The sequence below is a fragment of the Nuphar pumila genome, chromosome 2 (genome assembly GCF_984573655.1).
Source record: "Nuphar pumila chromosome 2, dmNupPumi1.hap1.1, whole genome shotgun sequence".
Lineage (NCBI taxonomy): Eukaryota > Viridiplantae > Streptophyta > Magnoliopsida > Nymphaeales > Nymphaeaceae > Nuphar > Nuphar pumila.
Window position 1 is genome coordinate 62,438,136 of NC_143250.1, and position 20,706 is coordinate 62,458,841.

The following is a 20,706-nucleotide window of genomic DNA, read 5'->3' on the forward strand; positions in this document are numbered from 1 at the left end:
GTCTAGACATGTTCAAAATATAGATTTTGTTTCCACAGGTACTCCCACACACGCATGCAACACATATACTGACAGTTCTTTGCACTCAAGCTTGATTGACTTAGATAAGAGTTGGAATGACTAGTAAACAAGCTGTCTTGAGAGTAGCAATATACAGTTTAACAGTACTCCACCCAATTGACTAGAGAGGAGTACAACCACCGCCAACGCAAAATTTTCTCACGTAGTATATCTACTAGCCAGCCATCTCCAAATCTAAAGAAAATTAACAATCCCTGGAACATTTTTCTTATCATAGAAAGCAAACTTCTGCACTGACTTCCATGACAAGGGGGAGAATAAGGGTGATTAGTCTCTCTCTCTCTCTCTCTCTCTCTCTCTCTATATATATATATATATATATATATATATATATAATTGGTACCTGCATGTTATTTTTCTGGCCTATCGCCAGTCTATTGGGCTTTTGAAGGGTTTTTTCATGTTTGCCTACAGATGCATTGTGCATGCTTGCTTTTATAAGAAGTCTCTTGAATCGTCTAATTCCAGCACGCACGTATTATAAGGTTTAAAAATCAACGGTTTAAGATTTTCATAAATAGTCAAGGCTTTAAAAAATTATGTTTTTTATGAAACAAAACTTGATTCAAGTGCCACTTTCTAGCAAATCGACCATGTTGAACACATCTGACAGGGTCAAATTTGCAAAAAAAAGCCCAGTCGGTTGCTTAAGATAGGGTAGAAAAGGAGTAGGCAGGTACAAATTTTCCTCTTATATATATATATATATATATATATATATATATATATATATATATATGTGTGTGTGTGTGTGTGTGTGTGTGATATCAGCTCTTGAAGCATTCAATTTGACACATGGATAGGTTTTTATAAGGTTCGAAAAATCAACAATCCAAAATCTTTGTAAAAATTTTAGGCTACAAATATCATTTTTTTCATCAAAAATACATGATCCCGGTGTGGATTCCTCGTAAATCGACCATGCCCAACACATTTATGGGGTCAGAACTGTGAAAAAAACACCGGAAGGGCAGAAAAAGCCATTTAGCAGGTATTAATTTCGCACCTACCCATTACTCTCTCTCTCTCTCTCTCTCTATATATATATATATATATTAGTCACTATAATATGAAAACTAGAAATATGGGCAGTCTGAGTGCCTTTTTTTTTGCAAATCCAACCATGTAGATGTGTAAATTTCGACATGGTAAATTTGTTGTTAGGAATCAACTGTTGGATCATGCATTTTTTATAAAAAATATATTTTCTGAATGCTTGTATATTTATGAAGATTATGAAGCCTTAAAAAATCTTTTTTATGCATCATAATTGAATGATTAAAGAGCTAGTTCTTATAAAACCAAGCATGTAGATCACATGTGCTTAGATTTAAGAGAAAAAAAAAATCATGAAAATTGTGATTCACATGATAGTTCTCATATTCTAGTGACTCATAAATATATATATAGAGAGAGAGAAATGAAAACCTACGTGATAGAAAACGTACCAACCCTACCCACTAAGAATATTTTTGGTGTTTTTTTTGAAATTTTAACCTTACACATGTGTTCAGCATGATTGGTTTACTAAAAATTGGCACTTGGATAATTTATTTTGGATGAAAAAAAAGGCATTTGAAGCCTCAAAAATTTATGAAAATTGTACACTGCTGCTTTTTGAACCTTATAAAAACCTATTCATGGATCCAAGTGTCAATTTCTAGTAAATCAATCATGTTAAACACATTTGTAGATATAATTTCAAAAAAATATCGAAAATTGATGGTCCCCAAGCAATTGGATACCATATGATAGGGATGCGGGTAGCTTCCCACTACCCTATATGTGTGTGTCCTACCCAATTTAAATATGGACCAGTATGGGCTGTTCAAAAGTTATAACTGCATTTTGTTTTGCTTAATCTCATTCTATAAATGTGTTGTAGTTTGATGGCACATTTTTTTAAATGCCTTATAGTTTCTGAAATTTGCCTTGCATCAAAATTCTCAAATGCCCAACTTTTTTAGGACCTTTTTAATCTTCTCACGAGCAAACCTCTTGAGGTTTGTGCAATATATAGGTATGCTATCTTGATCTCGCAACCTCTCACTAAAAAAGTATGTTCGCACGATGATTTTGCGAACCTCTCAAAGTTTGCATAACCAAATTTGTGAACCTTATGTAGCTAAAATATGCAAAACTTTGCAAATATTGTACAAAATCCGCATATATATATGGCATTCATGAGCTACCATGTGAATCTCCTTTAAGTAATTGATTCTCAAAACGGTCCACAAATATGTAACAACATTCGCATATTAATGTTTGTGAATGACTTTGACCTTCACACTCTAATCGATTTTCACAAATAAGGTACTATCTTTACATATATAATACAACATTCATGAGCTACCATGTGAATCTCCTTTGTTATGTGTCGTGAGGTCTACAAAATCTTGCAACTATACTTTTTAGTGAAAGGTTGTGAGGTCAGGATATCGTACTATGTATCATGTGAACCTCTCATGAAAAAGAGTAAAAAAAGTCCTAAAAAAGTCAAGCACTTGCAAATTTGGACATAAGGCGCATTTTAAAAATTGTGGGGCATTTCGAGAAATGTGTCACTTTCCCCATACAATACACGGTCATTTTTCATAGTTTATTTACCAAAAAATACATTGAATTGTCACTTTTAATGAAAAACTCAAAATTCCATCACAAATTTTTTTGGTGCAATACATGCATTATTTGTTAGATTCTTTTCAAAAATCTACCAAAACATAAGAAATCTCGTCTTATATATGATTTCTACTAAATAAACTATAGAGATCATATTTGCAATGCCACTTGATTTATAAAACATATAATGAAACATCGAAAACTAATATGGTCCATACCAGTCCATAATCAAATTCGGTAGGACAAACCAATTGCTATATATGTGTGTGTATTTATTTAGGGTTTTCTGCAAAACGGTCCCCACCTTATTGACCATTTGCAAAATAGTCCATCTTACGCCATTTTGCAAATCAGCCCCTACCTTTATACTAGCCCCTGTAAATTAGTCTCTGAGGTAACCGTTAAGGGCAGACAAATAGATGGTTCTGCCGTTACGATAGGACCAATTTGCAAAACACAAATAAAGTAGGGATTCATTTGCAAAATATTTTGATTTAGAATTTGTTGGGTTATTTCCTCCTTGCAAGATGATACGGAATTTTACGGATCAAAAGAGTTTCACTCAATAAGATAAAGAAGGTTCCTCAAATCCTCTAAGAAGTTTCTTCATCTTGTACACAGAAAAAGCTCTTAAAGCACCAAAACAAGTATCAAACTGATGGAGATCCCACTAAGTCTCAAATGTCAAACATCCCAAACGTTGCCACTTAATGGCTGAAGTTCGTCCAATCATTAGAGCCCTCAACCTCCATTGTTTACGAGAGGGTGGTGTATGTTCACCTCCGATGATTCACTGAATCCCACGTCTGTGTCCGGGGGTCCCAAAAAGCACCACGTATATAAGCACATGGGGCTCGTATTCCCGTGTATGTTGACATCACTCAACATTGGAGTCTGGTTCGGTTGCAAGGACTTAAGTACCCTTTCTTGCTATTCTTGCCATGAAATGACGGTTTGAGAAAATGACAAAAATGTCCTTCATTCAAAAAAGGAAAACAAATGGTACAAAAAAAGGACAAACATGTCCTTCATCCAGAAAGTCGAGGATGATGTTGACTCTTCAAAGTCTACACAGCGAAATGAACCTTAGCCGACGATCCGATGGTGATCCGGTGAAACGATGGTGAGTCGACGATCCGATTGTGAGTTGGCGATCCGATGGTCATTCGGCGAAACGAACCTGAGCCATCAAAAATGTCTGTTTGAACTTTTCATTGTCATCTTCTTCTTCTTCCTTCTCCATAAAACACTGTAAAACCCTCTCTCTCTCTCTCTCTAGAGAAGAAATCAAGGGAGGCAAAGAGTTTCCCCTAGAGAAGGCCATGAACATGAACCCTCTCACTCTCTCTCCCTTCTCTTTCTACTTTTGTGCACATCCAACAGACTATCCTACATTGCTCCATCAAACACCGACTGACCTGCACACTGACTGTAGCATCGTTCAACTTGATTCGTTGTGGAGTCTGATTTAGAGTTTTTGCCCTTACAGGAGGGGGGTCCGGGGGCTCCCCTCGATGCGGGTCCTGCTGCGTGGTCAGCGGTCCAGGGGGGGCCGCCCCTGGCGGGGGGGGCTCGGGGGGCAGTGCCCCCCGGACCAATTTTTTTTTAGGCCTTGTATAATTTTTTTATTTTCTTTTTCTGTTTTTTTTCCACAATTTTTTCAATGACTCCCCTACAGTGATTTTTAGTGTTGTCGGGTCTCCAACGAGCCCCACAATGATTTATGGTGTTGTCCGGTCTTCCAACAACGATTTATAGTATTGTCAGGCCTTTCTATAGCGATTTATAGTGTTTTCGGGTCTCCAACGAGCCCCACAACGATTTATAGTGTTATCCGGCCTTCCAACAGCGATTTGTAGTGTCTTTCGCAAATCACTATAGCGATTTATAGTGTTTTTGGGTCTCCAACAAGCCCCATAGCGATTTATAGTGTTGTTGGATCTCACTATGGCGATTTGTAGTGTCTTTCGCAAATCACTATAGCAATTTGTAGTGTTATTTAGTAAGCAAATCGCTACCCAAAATAGGACCAACTTGTCAGAGCCATATCTCTCTAACCGGAGGTCATATTCTAAATCCGTAAAAAGTGGTGTCTTCGTTATTGAGTCTAGTTTATTATTATAAATTTTCAGTGATTTCTATTGTCATTCCATTCTCCATTTTAACTAAAAACCAAACCCCTATTATTTTGTGTTATAGGTTGTGCAACTCAAAAAAAAAAATTATACAAGGCCCCAAAAAAATTTGGTCCGGGGGGTGCTGCCCCCCGAGCCCCCCGCCAAGGGCGCCCCCCCTGGACCCCCGTATGCTGACCGCGCAGCGGGACCTATGCCAGAAGGGGACCCCCCTCCTGTAAGGGCAAAACCTTTAAATCAGGCTCCACAACGAATCAAGTTGAACGATGTTACCCACGCTGAGAGGAGTCCCCAAACCCCCCCTCCTGTAAGGGCAAAAACTCTGAATCAGACTCCACAATGAATCAAGTTGAACGATGCTATCCACGCTGGGAGGAGCCCTCAAACCCTCCTCCTATAAGGGCAAAAACTTTGAATCAAGCTCCACAGCTCATCAAGTTGAATGATGCTATCCACGCTGGGAGGAGCCCTCAGAACCCTCTTCTGTAAGGGTAAAAACTCTGAATCAGGCTCTACAACTCTTCAAGTTGAATGATGCTACCCACGCTGAGAGGAGCCCCCAGACCCCTCTCCTGTAAGGGTAAAAACTCTGAATCAGGATCCACAACTCATTTAGTTGAATGATGCTACCCACGCTGGGAGGAGCCCCCAAACCCTCATCCTGTAAGAGTAAAAACTCTGAATCAGGCTCCACAATAGTCAATGTGCAGGTCAGTCGGTGCTTGATGGAGCAATGTAGGATCTTCTGCTGGATGTGCACAGAAGCAGAAAGAGAAGGGAGAGAGAGAGTGAGAGGGTTGATGTTCATGGCCTCCTACAGGACAGATTTCTTTCTCGGATAATCCTGCAGCGCAGAGACTAGGTCTTAAATAATCATCTTCGGGGCACTTAAGTCTTTACAATCACTCCTTTTCTAGAATCGTTATTTTTTTGGTACCATTGGAGGAGAGGGTACTTAAGTCTTTGCAATTGCATCAAACTCCAATGCTAATTAATGCTGACAAACATGGGGATACGAGACACACAGGCTTAAATACGTGGTGCTTTTTGGGACCCTCGAGCATGAGATGCCCTGTTCGGGGGGGGACATATAATCTGCTTCAATTGTTTACCTTGTCAAAAGTAGGTTTTGTCTCCAAAAACATTCTTGGTCGTGCTCAAGCCATAAGCAACTACCAATGTACGACAATCCATTCTCTGAATAGGGTACATAAGTAACCATTGAGAACGCCTTTTCCACGGTATCAATCCGTTCTCTGCCAAGGGATGTTGATGGCAGGGATGCTGCAAGTTGAGGGGCAATGGACTCAGAGAGCTGCAAAAACTTTAACAATCATGAATATGAGCATCTATAGACAAACTTCACCAGTCCATTGTTTACTTAAGACACTGAAGCTACTCATCATCTACTACTACTACTACTACTACTACTACTACTACTACTACTACTACTACTACTACTACTAGTAGCAGCGTATCATTGTTATCAACCTTGTTCAAGTCTATTGTTGCTACTGCTGTGTTGGTTGTTTCTCCTCTTGTGAGGAGAGCTGAGGCTGCCACATATGTTGTGGAACATTGGGGCGAGCGAGGCTGTTGAGCAAAACTGATGGATCCATGAGAGGCTTCCCCATTATCATTCCTTGTGCTCCAACTGGAGCAACAGGCTGAGTCACTTCAGGTGGTGCTCCAGCTCTTGGGATTCCTGTCACTACCTCATCCTTCAACTCATCTCTGGGAACTATGTCAACCAGAAAGTCGAATATGTCAGTCCTTATGATTGCAGCAACTATGTCATTCTTCGAAAGTGTTTGCCTCTTATTCTCTCCAGTGTGGATCCACGACCTCAGTGTGAGCTCAAGGATGAACATTTCACAAGCCTTTGCAAATACAACGGGAGCCTCGGCTGATATCATCCTCATCAGCCTTCGTAATCTTCTTGATTCTTGCCAAGGGTAAACTATGATTCTTGAAATCTGTGGTCTGCTCAATCTCTTGCATCTGGTTTGTAACTCACCAAAAATACCAAACTTTAAAAAATCATGGGTTTTTAGACAACTTTTTTTTGTAAGGTTGCGCAAAGCGAAAAGATTGGAAGGGTAATAGTTGGCATTTCTTCAACGGGTTACTGAAAGAAGTTTAGCATTTGCATGAATACATGAAGAGCTTTCTATTAAAAAATGAGATACAGATTTGGATTACAATCTTTAACAAAAAACTCAAATCTTGGAACACTCCTCAAAATGACCATCTAGAATCGCATGAACCATTTAAGATCATGGTCCTATCCTCGCAACACATCAGCCCCCATCACACCACCTATCAAGCATCACATGCACCCCATAAAACGGGGACAAAACTCTTGCGAGCTGGTAAGATATTCCATAACTTATCACAATTGAAGAATTTGAGCAAAATTAGCATGCTTATGTAATGTCATTCATTTGCAGCATTTAACTTTTAATCAGGTATGACTATAAACAGAAAAGTGGATAACTTTAGCAGTAAAAAAGAAGACTAAGCAATGAAAATCTTCATCAAGTAAAGAGCATGCATTCTAATCACAACCAAGAGTATCTAACCATAAATCGACCAAAGTTCATCCTACTATGCTACTAATGAGTAAGCAGTTAGTAAAATTAGTTTAATTGTTCTATCTTGATTACTCTTTCGGGTACACAAAAGAAAATATCATATTTGTGATAAATACCATCGGTGTTTATTATTCTATTGAGTGTGATAATCAGAGTACATACATACCGAGTAAACAAACCTCATGTGAGTGGCCCATGACAAAGAGAATCATCGCATAGGCAACATATTACAATCTATACTACTGCAATAGCTGAGGATTACCACTATTGGTAATCTCAATCTCCCTATGCCATAGCTCCTCCAAAAATATGTCATAAAATGACCTGTCACTCAGGGTTGTACCATCCCCTCTCTAAGGTGAACCGTTTGTGAATGGGCGCTTGGGCAGTTTATCTTTTTTAAGCTTAGTTAATAATTATTCTCTCATTTTGAGGTACTTAGGCACAACTGCCTTTTGTTCTCCGCAAGGCAACACAAACATCATGACGAGGCCAACCCATTCATTCATGTGCTCTAGCATATTCCAGCCAAGAGAAGCACTTCACCTGTGAAGGCGACAACCACACACGTTATTTTAGGGGTGTATGACTTTCATGAGCAAGTGAGCTCAACTCACGAAATGGGTCTAACTCCCAACCTAACTCGTCATAGAGTTTCAACATATAATATAATATCAAGTACAATATTTCATATCCCTACTGTGGTGCTCCAAGTCCCCTTTTTCATTTTGGGACAAATCAAGTGTCAAATGCATAACATGCAACATGAGTCATAGAAAATGCACATGATTCTATTCGAAGCGATATATTGCATATTATGAAACCATAAGTCTACGACACTTGATTAACAAAGCATGCTTCACTCAAACAATTTAGTTCAGTGACAGGTTATGATAGAGGTGCGTGTAAATTTTCAGAATCTATGAGGCATGCTGCATAATTCTAGAAATTCTAGAGTTCAAACATACATTGTTCCATTCATGCTACCATAAGTATTAAATATGAGAGAAAAAAACAAAAATGTCGCAAGAAGTGGGGTGGTGCAATGTGAATCCAATCATGCAGGAAATCGCAGCCTACGAAGTGCTGCCATGTACCAATTCTACATGGAACTTCATCACGAAAGGCGCTGCCACATAGCATCATCACTGCAGAAATTTGCAGCAAGTGATACGCTGCCATAGAGCATCGTGTCTGCAGAAATTTGCAACAGCAAAGTGTTGCCCAAAGGGCACCATTTCTGCAGAAACTTGCAGCAACGGGGTGTTGCCAGCAAGTACTAGAGTTTGCGTAATAAGGCTTGAAAGGGGTTCTCAAAGGTTGCTTCTATAGGGTATCAGACTATGCCACAATGGGTTGCAACCAAACAGGTTATTCCAACATAGGACCACGTGCAGTTTGAGCCTTGAACGGGCTGCATGGTTCGGCTGGGAGACACTTCCCACATCATGCCCGAACTTAGGAGAAATTTTGGACTCGCGTGTGTGAGTTTGCGAGCAGAGCAAGTCTGCTCAAGACACCCGGTTGTGAGGCTAAGGAGCACACCGCCTTATAAGATCTGCATCGTCTAGGTAGGATTCACACCTGGTGGTTCTAAGGGCCGAGCAATGGGACGTGGAACTATGCAAACTGATGGGTTGAGACCGGTTTGGACTGAGCCCTTGGTCTAGACCGGTCATGCGCTAGCTCAAGAATTCCAATGCAGTCGAGGACTGGCCCGAGAGAGCTCCAGTTGCTGTTGGACCAATGCAGTCTTTAAGCGAGGATGCCCGAACCACAGGACATGACAGGGTGGGGGCTACCGAGGTTATAAATGGGGCTAGCTGGCCCAGACACCTAGGCTACTGAGCAGAACACATGCCTGGTCGGTACTAGGGCCTGCTAGTCCTGGCTCGACCGATCTACAGCACAACAAGAAAAGGGATAACCGCCTTGGTCTGGTATGACCTACAGGTCCAGACTTGGTCTGGTTCCGCAGCAGCATGCAACCACAACAACCCAGCTATGGTTTGACTGAGAATGACACATGCAAGGTGTGGCAAGGGTTGTTTGAGCCATTTTGCCCGCACATCGAGGCCTACCCAATGCCAAGGAGGTAAACTAAAAAATAGAAACTTAAAATAAAACAATAATAATAATAAAAAGTAAGACGGGCGGCCAACTGCAGCAGACCGACCCATCAACGGTGAGGTTTTCTGCTATAGCCTGGCATGTCACTGAGGTAATGGGGGAGTCTGAATCTTGGTGGTTCAGACCTCCACACATAAAGGAAACAAGTCTCACAAGATAAAATTTTATGTGTGGGTGAGCATGCAAAGTGGACTATTCTACACCCCATTTAGGGTTTCTAATCAGCCCAATCCCCATGCATTACAAAAAATGCATGTGGGAGAGTGGTGTCATGATAGAAAAATTGCATTTTCTTCAAAATCTTAGATTAGGAAGAAAAAAAATCTCACTGTAGCAAATGTGATTTTTTGGAGTGGATGCTACAAAGCATCGTTCTCCTCTTGCTTAGACATGTAAAGGGGAGTCCCAAGTGGTACGCAACCCTACATGTTAGCAAAATAGAGAGGTTGGGTGCAAAGGAGAAGGGCACGATCGTTGGGAGAGAAAGAGAGGGAGAGAGAGAAAATCGGGTACGGTTTTTTTTCTCTCTTCCCCTTCTCGAAATCTTTAAATAGGCTAAGGTTTTCAAGATTTAATGGTGGAGATTATTCTGACAAGATGGGCGGCCAGGGTTCATCCCCTCAAGTGCCACGTCCTTCTAGGCGGTGGCATGTTTAAAATTATTTTTTTCTACAACCCACATGCCCTTCTAGGGTACTATTCATGCATGCCCTTCCTTGTTTTATCATTTATTTAAATTTTTTGAAGAAATCTTTTCAAAAACAAAGCGTGGGCTGCACTCTAGCATGCACCTTTGCTTATTTGGGTGACATTCGCCCTATGCCAACGTTAGAATTTTTAAAGATTCTAAAAACCCCTTTAGTTTTAGTTTTTATTTTGCCAAAAATTTTCACTTAAGTCATGTTTCCCTTAAAACCCATTTTTTTTTAAATTACACATAGGTCTTGTTTTCTTTGAAAGAAACTTTCTAAATTCACGCAAAGACTCAAGCATTTTCTTAAAACCTCAGTTCTTGTTAAAATGTCTAAAATGCAATGGGTTTAAGCGTTTAAATAAAAATCCAGAGACTCGACTAATATGACTATATATATTTATTCTAAGAAGTAGTATATATATATATACTAAAATTTCATCATGTACTAAATTTTCTTCAAAAATTTATGGGTCATACATCTTACCCTCCTTAAAAAGGATTTCGCCCGTGAAGTCACATACACCAATCAATAAAAAGGTCAGGGTATTTCTCCCTCATACTCGCTTCAGGCTTCCATGTGTATTCTTCGATGCTATGGTGTTGCCAATGCACCTTGACCAAAGGAATGGTCTTGGTACGCAGAAATTGATACTGTCAGTCAACAATCTCAACCAGTTTCTCAGTTATTGTCAAGTCTTCTTGTACTTCCACGTCCTCATATCTGATGATGTGTGATAGATCAGAAATGTACTTCCTTAGCATCGATACATGAAAAACATTATAAATCTGGGCATATTACGAAGGTAGCACAACTCGATATACTGCTTTGTCGATCCGTTCAAGAATCTTGAACGATCCAATGAATCTAGGGCTCAACTTTCCTTTCTTTCCGAAACAAAAAACACCCTTGGTCGATGACACCTTTATGAAAACCATATCATTAGTAGAAAAAAAAAATTTCGTCATCTCTGGTGACCATAACTCTTTTGTCTATCTTGAGTTGCTTTTAATCGCTCTCGAATCTTCTGCACTTGCTTAGTGTAGTGTTGAAGAACTATCGATGATTTGATCGATCTCTCATTGATATCATCCAAATATGACAGTGATCGACAATGTCTTCTGTATAAAGCTTTGTATGGAGCCATTCTGATACTGGCGTGATAACTATTATTGTAGGTGAACTCAACTAAACACAGGTGTGCCATTTGCCCTGTCAATCGAGCATACAAGCTTGCAACATGTCTTCTAAGGTCTTAATAGTTTTCTCTGACTGTCTGTCAGACTGAGGCTGAAAAGCAGTGTTGAACTTCAGCTTCGTCTCTACGGTTGACTGCAATTGTCCCCATAGTCGCAACGTGAATCTCGGATCACGATCCAAAATGATCGACAATGGTACACCATGTAGCCTTACTATCTCTCAGATGTACAACTCGGCCAAACTCTCGAGAGGTTGACTGACCTTGATGGGCAATAAATAAGCAAACTTGGTGAGTCTGTCCATAATCACCCAAATCGCATCATGCTTTCGTCTGATTCACAGTAAACCTACCACAAAATCCATGATGACATCTTCCCATTTTCATTGAGGAATCTTGATCCTCTACATGGAACCTTCGAAACATTGGTGCTCAATCTTGATTTTCTGACAAGTCAAGCAACTCGAGACGTAAGTGGCAACTTTCCGCTTCATACCGTTCCACCAATACTTTCGTTGAAGATCCTTGAACATCTTAGTACCACTAGAATGAACGATGTACTTAGACAAATGAGCCTCATTAATAATTTCTTTCTTCAACTCAGGGTTATCTGACACCCAAAGTCGACGCTCTATATGGATACTATTGTCATTGTCTATGCGAAATGTTGAACCTTCTTCTCAGGCTCGAGCTGCAAACTTCTCATACTGTGCATCTTGCTTCTGTGCCTCGACGATCCTTGGCAAGATCTCTGATCGAATGGTCAGACCAAACAATTGGATGATTCTGCCTCCAAGCAAAAATGGCTTCCAACTCACGAAATCCTCGATCAACCTTTGGCTTCACACAATACTAGCCAGTACACCACTTGATTTGCGACTAAGCACATCAGGCACAACATTCGCCTTACCAGGGTGGTAAGACAAAGTGAACTTATAGTCTTTGATAAACTCGAGCCAACGATGCTATCTCATATTTACTTCCTTTTGAGAAAATAAATACTTGAGACTTGTGTGGTCAGAAAAGACCTCGAACGAATCTCTATACAAGTAGTGTCGCCAAGATTTCAATATGAACACCACTGCTGCTAACTCCAGGTCATGAGTTGGATAGTTTCTCTTATGAACTTTCAACTCTCTTGATGCGTATGCTATAACTCTGTCATGTTGCATTAACACCCATCTCAAACCTATTCTTGAGGCATCTATGTACACCATAAAACCACCTCTGTCAGAAGGTAAAGCCAAGACAGGGGATGTCATTAGCTTCGTCTTCTGGATCTGAAAACTCTCTTTGCATGAGTCAGTCCACTCAAACTTGACTTCCTTATACAAGAGCTTCATCATAGGAAGCGTGATTCTGGAGAAATCTTGAATAAAAAGCCGATAATATCCAGCTAATCCAAGGAAACTATGAACATCTGAGACATTCTGAGGTTGTTTCCAGTCTAACACAACTTCGACCTTTGTTGGATCCACTGACACTCCATCATTGGATATCACGTGACCCAAAAACATGACTCGCTTGAGCCAAAACTCACATTTGGAGAACTTGGTGAACAGTCTATGCTCCCAAAGTACTCCTAAGATAATCCGCAAATGTTCTTGATGTTGCTCAGGACTCTCTGAGTAGATCAAGATATCATCAATGAACACAATCACGAAAGTGTCCACGAACGGATGAAAGATTTGGTTCATCAAATCCATAAATGTTGCAGGTGCAATAGTGAGCCTAAAGGGCATCACTATGAACTCATATAATTTGTATCTAGTTTAAAAGGTTGTCTTTAAGACATCTTCCTCCTTGATTCTGAGTTGATGATAACCCAATCTGAGGTCAATTTTTGAGAATATATTTTCCTTCTGCAACTGGTCAAAGAAGTCTTTTATTCTCGATAACAGATACTTATTCTTAATCGTAGCTTGGTTGAGCATCCTATAGTCGATACACAATCTCATGGATCTGTCCTTCTTTACGAACAATACTGGTGCACCCCACGAAGATATACTTGGTCTGATGAAGCCTTGCTCCATCAACTCTTGCAATTGTCTCTTCAGTTCCTCGAGTTCTGCTAGGGCCATACGATACGGTGCCTTAGAAATCAGAGTGGTTCCAGTCAACAACTCAATACAAAACTTGATCTCTCGCTAAGGAGGTAATTCAGGTAATTCCTCATGGAACACGTCCGAAAACTCCCGAACAACATCTAGGTTCTCGATTAAGACAACTTTAGGTTCAACTAGGGTGGTACTAACTAAGAACACAATACCCTCATTTCGCAAATATTTCTGAGCCTTGGAAGAAGAAATCAAACGATTGTCCCGCATTGGTTGAGAGAATTTGATCTTTATAATCGGACGATTGGGCTGAGATAGAACTTTGCCTTCTCTGCACAAAACTTGAGTGTGATATTCGAATAACCAATCTATGCCTAGAATGATATCAAACTCAGACATATCTAACAGGATTACGGCAACTAGCAAGTTCTGACCCACCACTGACACTTCGATGCTCGGGATATAGACAGTGCACAAAGAATGATCATTAGTCAGAGTATGGACCTCCAACGGGTAATTCAAAGATTCAACAAGGACAAACAAAGTTCTAGCAAATCTATCTAAGATGAAAGAATGTGAAGCACCACAATCAAACAAAGTAAAAGTTGTTTGTTCAACGACTAATACAGTACCTTGAACCAATTCGCCTTTGGTCAGTTGCTCCACGGTAGTTGCGTAAGCACGTCCCGCCACACTCTTCTGATTGCTCATCTTTTGTTGTTGAGGTTGTTGTTGCTATTATGGTGGTTGTCGAAAAGGTGGTTGAGATGGTCCAGGGTTGTTCTTCCTCAACTTGTCTGACTGCTTCTTCTGGCAATCCCTGATGTAGTGGCTCATCTTGCCACAATATAAGCAACCGCCAGTTTCACGAGGACACAGCCTGTCAGGATGATCGATTGAGCATTTCTGACAACTCAGTGTTGATGATGGTGGTTTCAGCTATTGGAACCTGGTGTTTCCTTGTTGTCTAGACTTCTTTGTGGGGGGAGTGAACTTCTCGCCAGTATTCTTCTAGAATGATCTCTTTTTAGGCCAACTCTTTTAACCTAATTGATGGGTACTGTGGAATGGTTATGACTTTTGCGATTCAAACTAGCCCTATTCTAGGAGAGTAGTCACTTCTAGGGCCTCATCTAAAGTCTTAGGACCATGAATATAAACTTTAGTTCACAGTGCTGACTTCAAACCATGAACAAATTTTATCGAGCGTTCTTCCTCTATCATGTAGACATTTGGCAATAGCTCTCTAGACTTCTGAACTTGGTGATGTATTCGGCCAAGGTAGCTCCACCCTGCTGAAGGTCCAAAAATTCCTGCATCTTCCTACTCCTCTCGTGTTTCAAAAAATATGCTGCAAAAAAAACATCCATGAATTATGTCCATGTGACTGGTCTGTTTGCAAACTTTACCTCCAAGGTGGTAGCCCACCATCTCTCTGCATCCTCATAAAGTCTATATGTTTCAAAGTTGACTTTTTGCTCCTCCCCGACTTGCAGTACATGAAAAAATCGCTCTATCTCTCGAATCCAATTCTCGGCTGCTTCAAGAGTGGATTTTCCATTGAACAACGGTGGGTTCATGCTCATGAACTGCTTATATGAAACTTTGGTGTTCGGTACTGAGATAGGAGTCTCGCGCCCTTGAGCCACCTATTGAAGGTTGTCTCCTATTGCGCGCATTGCTTCGGCTTGTCGACCCACAACCTCTGCAAGGATGTTAAGGGTATCCATGATATTGTTGCAGTGTCCTTGCCAAGCAATCTTGAACATGAAAAAATATTGTATAAGATAGTTCATGCACTTAGAGAACAACATAATCTTATCATAAGAAAAGTAAGCCATGTGATTTTGTAAAATATCATATCATTCGTTAAATACCCTTCAACAATGATAGGGTTACAAAAATATCCAACTTAGTTGGAAAACAAAAACGAAGCACTATCTTAGAGTCTCATCAAATGACTCTCAACAAAGCAACATTATTTTAGTTATAACTGGTATAATAATCACAATAATCATTTATGTTCATCAATTGTCTCCACTTAGGTACTGGGGAACGAGGTGGCGAAGCTGGTGTATATTGGGAAGAATTTGGTGAAGTGTGCAAAGTCATCTTAAGGTCTAGGTCAAGGACTTCAACTCTCGTAGGAGTTGGCATGGGAAACTTCATCATCTATCGTAACAACATTTTCCTTCCAAACTTTTTAACCAACCTTCAACTGACACTCTACTTAGATGTGTTCTCTAATTCCACAGTATGTGCATTCACATAATTCATGGGGACAGACTTGTTTCGCGTGATTCATCTTGCATCTCGCGCAAGGAGGTGCCCGATTTATGAGTACTTGTACACTTCTTATTATTTTCGGAACTGCCTGCTTTAGATTCTCTATGCCTTGAGCCAAATCGTGTAAGGCTTCAAGCATCTCGTCATGCTTCACTTCTGACGACATCTAATAAACCATACATTTATATAATTATGCAAGAGGAAGTAAATAAAGTAGCAAACATCATAATTTACTGAGTCAGGTATACTTACAGTGTGATTGTCGATGTGTGTTAAGTCTCGAACCATGCTTCTAAAACACGACTCTGATACCAAAAGTTGTAATGCCCCAAAAATACCAACTTTAAAAAAATCATGGGTTTTTAGACAAAAACTTTTTTTTGTAAGGTTGCATAAAGCGGAAAGATTGGAAGGGTAATAGTTGGCATTCCTTGAGCAGGTTACATAAAGGAGTTTAGCATTTGCATGAATACATGAAGAGCTTTCTATTAAAAAATGATATATAGATTTGGATTACAATCTTTAACAAAAATCTCAAATCTTGGAACACTCCTTAAAATGACCATCTAGAATCACATGAGCCATTTGGGAGCATGGTCCTATCCTCGCAACACATCAGCCCCCATCGCACCACCTATCGAGCATCACCTGCACCCCATAAAACAGGGTCAAAACTCTTGCGAGCTGGTGAGATATTCCATAACTTATCACAATTGAAGAATTTGAGCAAAACTAGCATGATTATGTAATGTCATTCATTTGCAACATTTAACTTTTAATCAGGTATGACTATAAACAGAAAAGTGGATAACTTTAGCAGTAAAAAGGAAGACTAAGCAATGGATATCTTTGTCAAGTAAAGAGCATGCATTCTAATCACAACCAAGAGTATCTAAGCATAAATCGACCAAAGTTCATCCCACTATGCTACTAATGAGTAAGCAATTAGTAAAATTAGTTTAATTATTCTTACACAGGAAAACATCTTATCTGTGATAAATACCATCGGTGTTTATTATTTTATTGAGTGTGATAATCGAAATACCTACAAACCGAGTAAACAAACCTCATGCAAGCTGCCCATGGCTGAGAGAATCATCACATAGGAAACATATTGTAATCCATACTACTGCAGTAGCTGAGGATTACCACTATTGGTAACCTCAATCTCCCTAACTCTGAGTGACTGGAGGTCACGAGGATGTCATAGCTCCTCCAAAAATATGTCATAAAATGACCTATCACTCAAGGTTGTACCATTCACACTCTATAAGGTGAACCGTTTGTGAATGGGCTCTTGGGCGGTTTATCTTTTTTAAGCTTAGTTAGTAATTATTCCCTCGTTTTGAGGTACTTAGGCACAATTTTCTTGTGTTCTCTGCAAAGCAACATGAACATCATGACAAGTTTAGCCCACCCATTCATGTGCTCTAGCATATTCCAGCCAAGAGGAGCACTTCGCCTGTGAAGGCGAAAACCACACATATTATTTTAGGGGTGTATGACTTTCATGAGCAAGTGAGCTCAACTCACAAAATGAGTCCAACGCCCAACCTAACTCGTCATAGAGTTTCAGCATATAACATGATATCAAGTACAACATTTCATATCTCTGTTGTGGTGCTCCAAGTCTCCTTTTTCATTTTGGGACACATCAAGTGTCAAATGCATAACATGCATCATGAGTCATAAAAAATGCACATGATTCTATTCGAAGCGATATGTTGCATATTATGAAACCATAAGTCTATGACACTTGATTAACAAAGCATGCTTCACTCAAACAATTTAGTTCAATGACAAGTTGTGATAGAGGTGCGTGTAAATTTTCAGAATCTATGAGGCATGCTGCATAATTCTAAAAATTCTAGAGTTCAAAAATACATTATTTTATTCATGCTGCCACAAGCGTGGTGCTGCAATGCGCGTCCAATCATGCAAAAAATTGCAGCCTGCGAAGTGTTGCCATGTACCAATTCAGCAGGGAACTTGCAGGAAGAAAGGTGTTGCCACATAGCGCCATCACTGCAGGAATTTGCAGCAAGCGATACGCTGCCATAGAGCGTCGTGTCTACAAAAATTTGCATCGGTGAAGCACTGCCCAAAGGGCACCATTTCTACAGAAAATCGCAGCAACGGGGTGCTGCTAGCAAGCGCTAGAGTTTGCATAATAAGGCTTGAAAGGGGTTCTCAAACATTTCTTTTGCAGGGTACTAGACTATGCCACGATGGGTAGCAGCCAGACAGGTTATTCAAACATAGGACCAACTACAACCATGTGCAGTTTGGGCCTTGAACGGGCTGCATGGTTCGGCTGGGAGATGCTTCCCACATCATGTCCGGATTTAGGAGAAATTCTGGAATCACGTGTGTGGGTTTGCGGGCAGAGCAGGTCTGCTTGAGACACCTAGTTGGGGTCTCGTTGTGAGGCTAAGGAGCACACTGCCTTAGGCATGCAACACCTAGGTGGGATTCAGACCTGACGGTTCTAAGGAAAACCCATGCAATCGAGTAGTGGGAACGTGGAACTATGAAAACCGATGGGTTGAGACTGGTCTGGACCGAGCCCTTGGTTCAGACCTGTCATGCCCTAGCTCGAGAATCCCAACGCAACCAAGGGTGGGCCTGAGAGAGCTCCAGCTGCAACTGGACCAATGCAGTCTTTAAGCGAGGGCACCCAAACCGCAGGGCGTGACGGGGTCAGGGCTACTGAGGTTGTAAATGAGGCTAGCTGGCTCAGGCGCCTAGGTTGTTGCAGCTACTGGGTAGAACACACGCCTGGTTTGTACCAGGGCCTGCTGGTCCTCGCTCGACCGAGCTGTAGCACAATAAGAAAAGGAATAACCGCCTTGGTCTGGTACAACTTGCAGGTCCAAACTTGGTCTAGTTCCACAGCAGCATGCAGCCACAATAATCCAACTGCAGCATGTTGTGGTTTGACTCAGAATGATGCTTGCAAGGTGTGGCAAGGATTGCTTGAGCAGTCTTGCCCGCACGTCGAGGTATGCCCAATGCCAAGGAGGTAAACGATAAAATAAAAAAAAGTAAGATGGGTGGCCAACTGCAGCAGACCTACCCACCAACGGTGAGGTTTAATGTTGCAGCCTGGCATGCTGCTGAGGTAATGGGGGAGTCCGAATCTTGGTGGTTCAGTCCTCCACACGTAGAGGAAACAACAAGTCTCACGAGATAAAATGTTGTGCATGGGTGAGCATGCGAAGTGGACTATTTTACACCCCATTTAGGTTTTCTAATCAGCCCAATCCCCTTGCATTACAGAAAATGCATGTGAGAGAGTGGAGTCATGATAGAAAAATTGCATCTTCTTCAAAAGCTTAGATTAGAAAAAAAAATCTCACCGTAGCAAATGCATTTTTTTGGAGTGGATGCTACAAAGTGTCATTCTCCTCTTTCTTAGACGTGTAGAGGGAAGTACCAAGTAGTACCCAACCCTACACGTTTGCAAAATGGAGAGGTTGGGCGCAAAGGAGAAGGGCACGATCGTTGAGAGAGAGAGAGAGAGAATCGACTGGTTTTTTCTCTCTCTCTTCCCCCTTCTTGAAATCTTTAAATAGGCTAGGGTTTTCAAGATTCAACGATGGAGATTACTCTGACAAGATGGACGACCAGGGTCCATCCACTCAAATGTCACGTCCTTCTAAGCGGTGGCATGTTTGAAAATAATTCTTTCTATAGCCCACACGCCCTTCTAGGGCACTATTCAGGCACGCCCTTCTTTGTTTTATCATTTATTATTTTTTTTGAAGAAATCTTTTCAAAAATAAAGCATGGGCTGCACTCTAGCGTGCACCCTTGCCTATTTGGGTGATGTTGGCCCTATGCCAACGCTTTATTTTAAAAATTCTAAAACTCCCTTTAGTTTTACTTTTTATTTTGCCAAAATTTTCTACTAAGTCCTGATTCCCTTAAAACCCTTTTTTTAATTACACATAGGACTTGTTTTCTTTGAAAGAAACTTTCTAAATTCACACAAAGACTCAAGCATTTTCTTAAAACCTCATTTCTTGTTAAAATGTCTAAAATACAATGGGTTTAAGCGTTAAAATAAAAATTCAAAGACTCGACTAATATGGCTATATATATTTATTCTAAGTAGTATATATATATATATATTCCATTATGTATGTTGAAGTTGATGAGATTCCTGTTGTTGGTGCAAGTGCTGATATATAAGTTGGTTCTGAGCAGTTCTGATTGAAGACAGACCACAGCAGATCCAGCAGTCCCAGGCCCTACCATCTGAGCAGCTTGATAGGGTTGTGTGTTATATGGTATCGGTGCCGCTCCAGTGACAACACCCATTACAGGTGGTTGTCCTTGTCCTTGCTTATCCATTATGACTTTGTAATAAAAGACCAAGTTTCAACTAATCTATCCTGAATTTTATCACATTTATGTAAATGAAAATTAATCTAATATAACCTGAAAGATACCATATTTCTAAATAGCCATATTTATTCAGTTAAATTATCCAAAAAAAGGATTTATTCAGTCAAGAATTAGATAATAATGGCAGAGAATAATGATGGAACCACACATGTAAGTCAAAAAACAGGAAAGGAGAATGCAGACGACCAAAAAACAGGGGATTCAAAGACAGAAGTCAGAGACTCAGAGGCCCATAAGGAACACAAGTTCATAAACAAAAACAATTGCAACACTTAATTTGTGTAAAAAACAAAACAAAAACGCCATTCACAAATGCGTTGCAAAAGGAAAGAAGGTATCCAAATTTCACATAGAACAATTTGCAGTCTCAAGACATGGCTTGGGTAATATCTCGAAATGTTAACTCATCATAAAGCAGATCACTTTTTTCTTAAGCACATGCACAAGCAAGCCCAATCAAGAATTCTTGGTATACTGGGCGAAAAAAGTGCCCCGTAAGTTGGC

At 40.3% G+C, this 20,706-nt stretch overlaps 1 pseudogene; it reads right to left on the reverse strand.

Moving 5' to 3' along the window:
• Positions 1-6,346: 6,346 nt before the first annotated feature.
• LOC149845560 (nuclear transcription factor Y subunit C-3 pseudogene) lies at positions 6,347-20,148 on the reverse strand (annotated as a pseudogene).
• Positions 20,149-20,706: the final 558 nt, after the last annotated feature.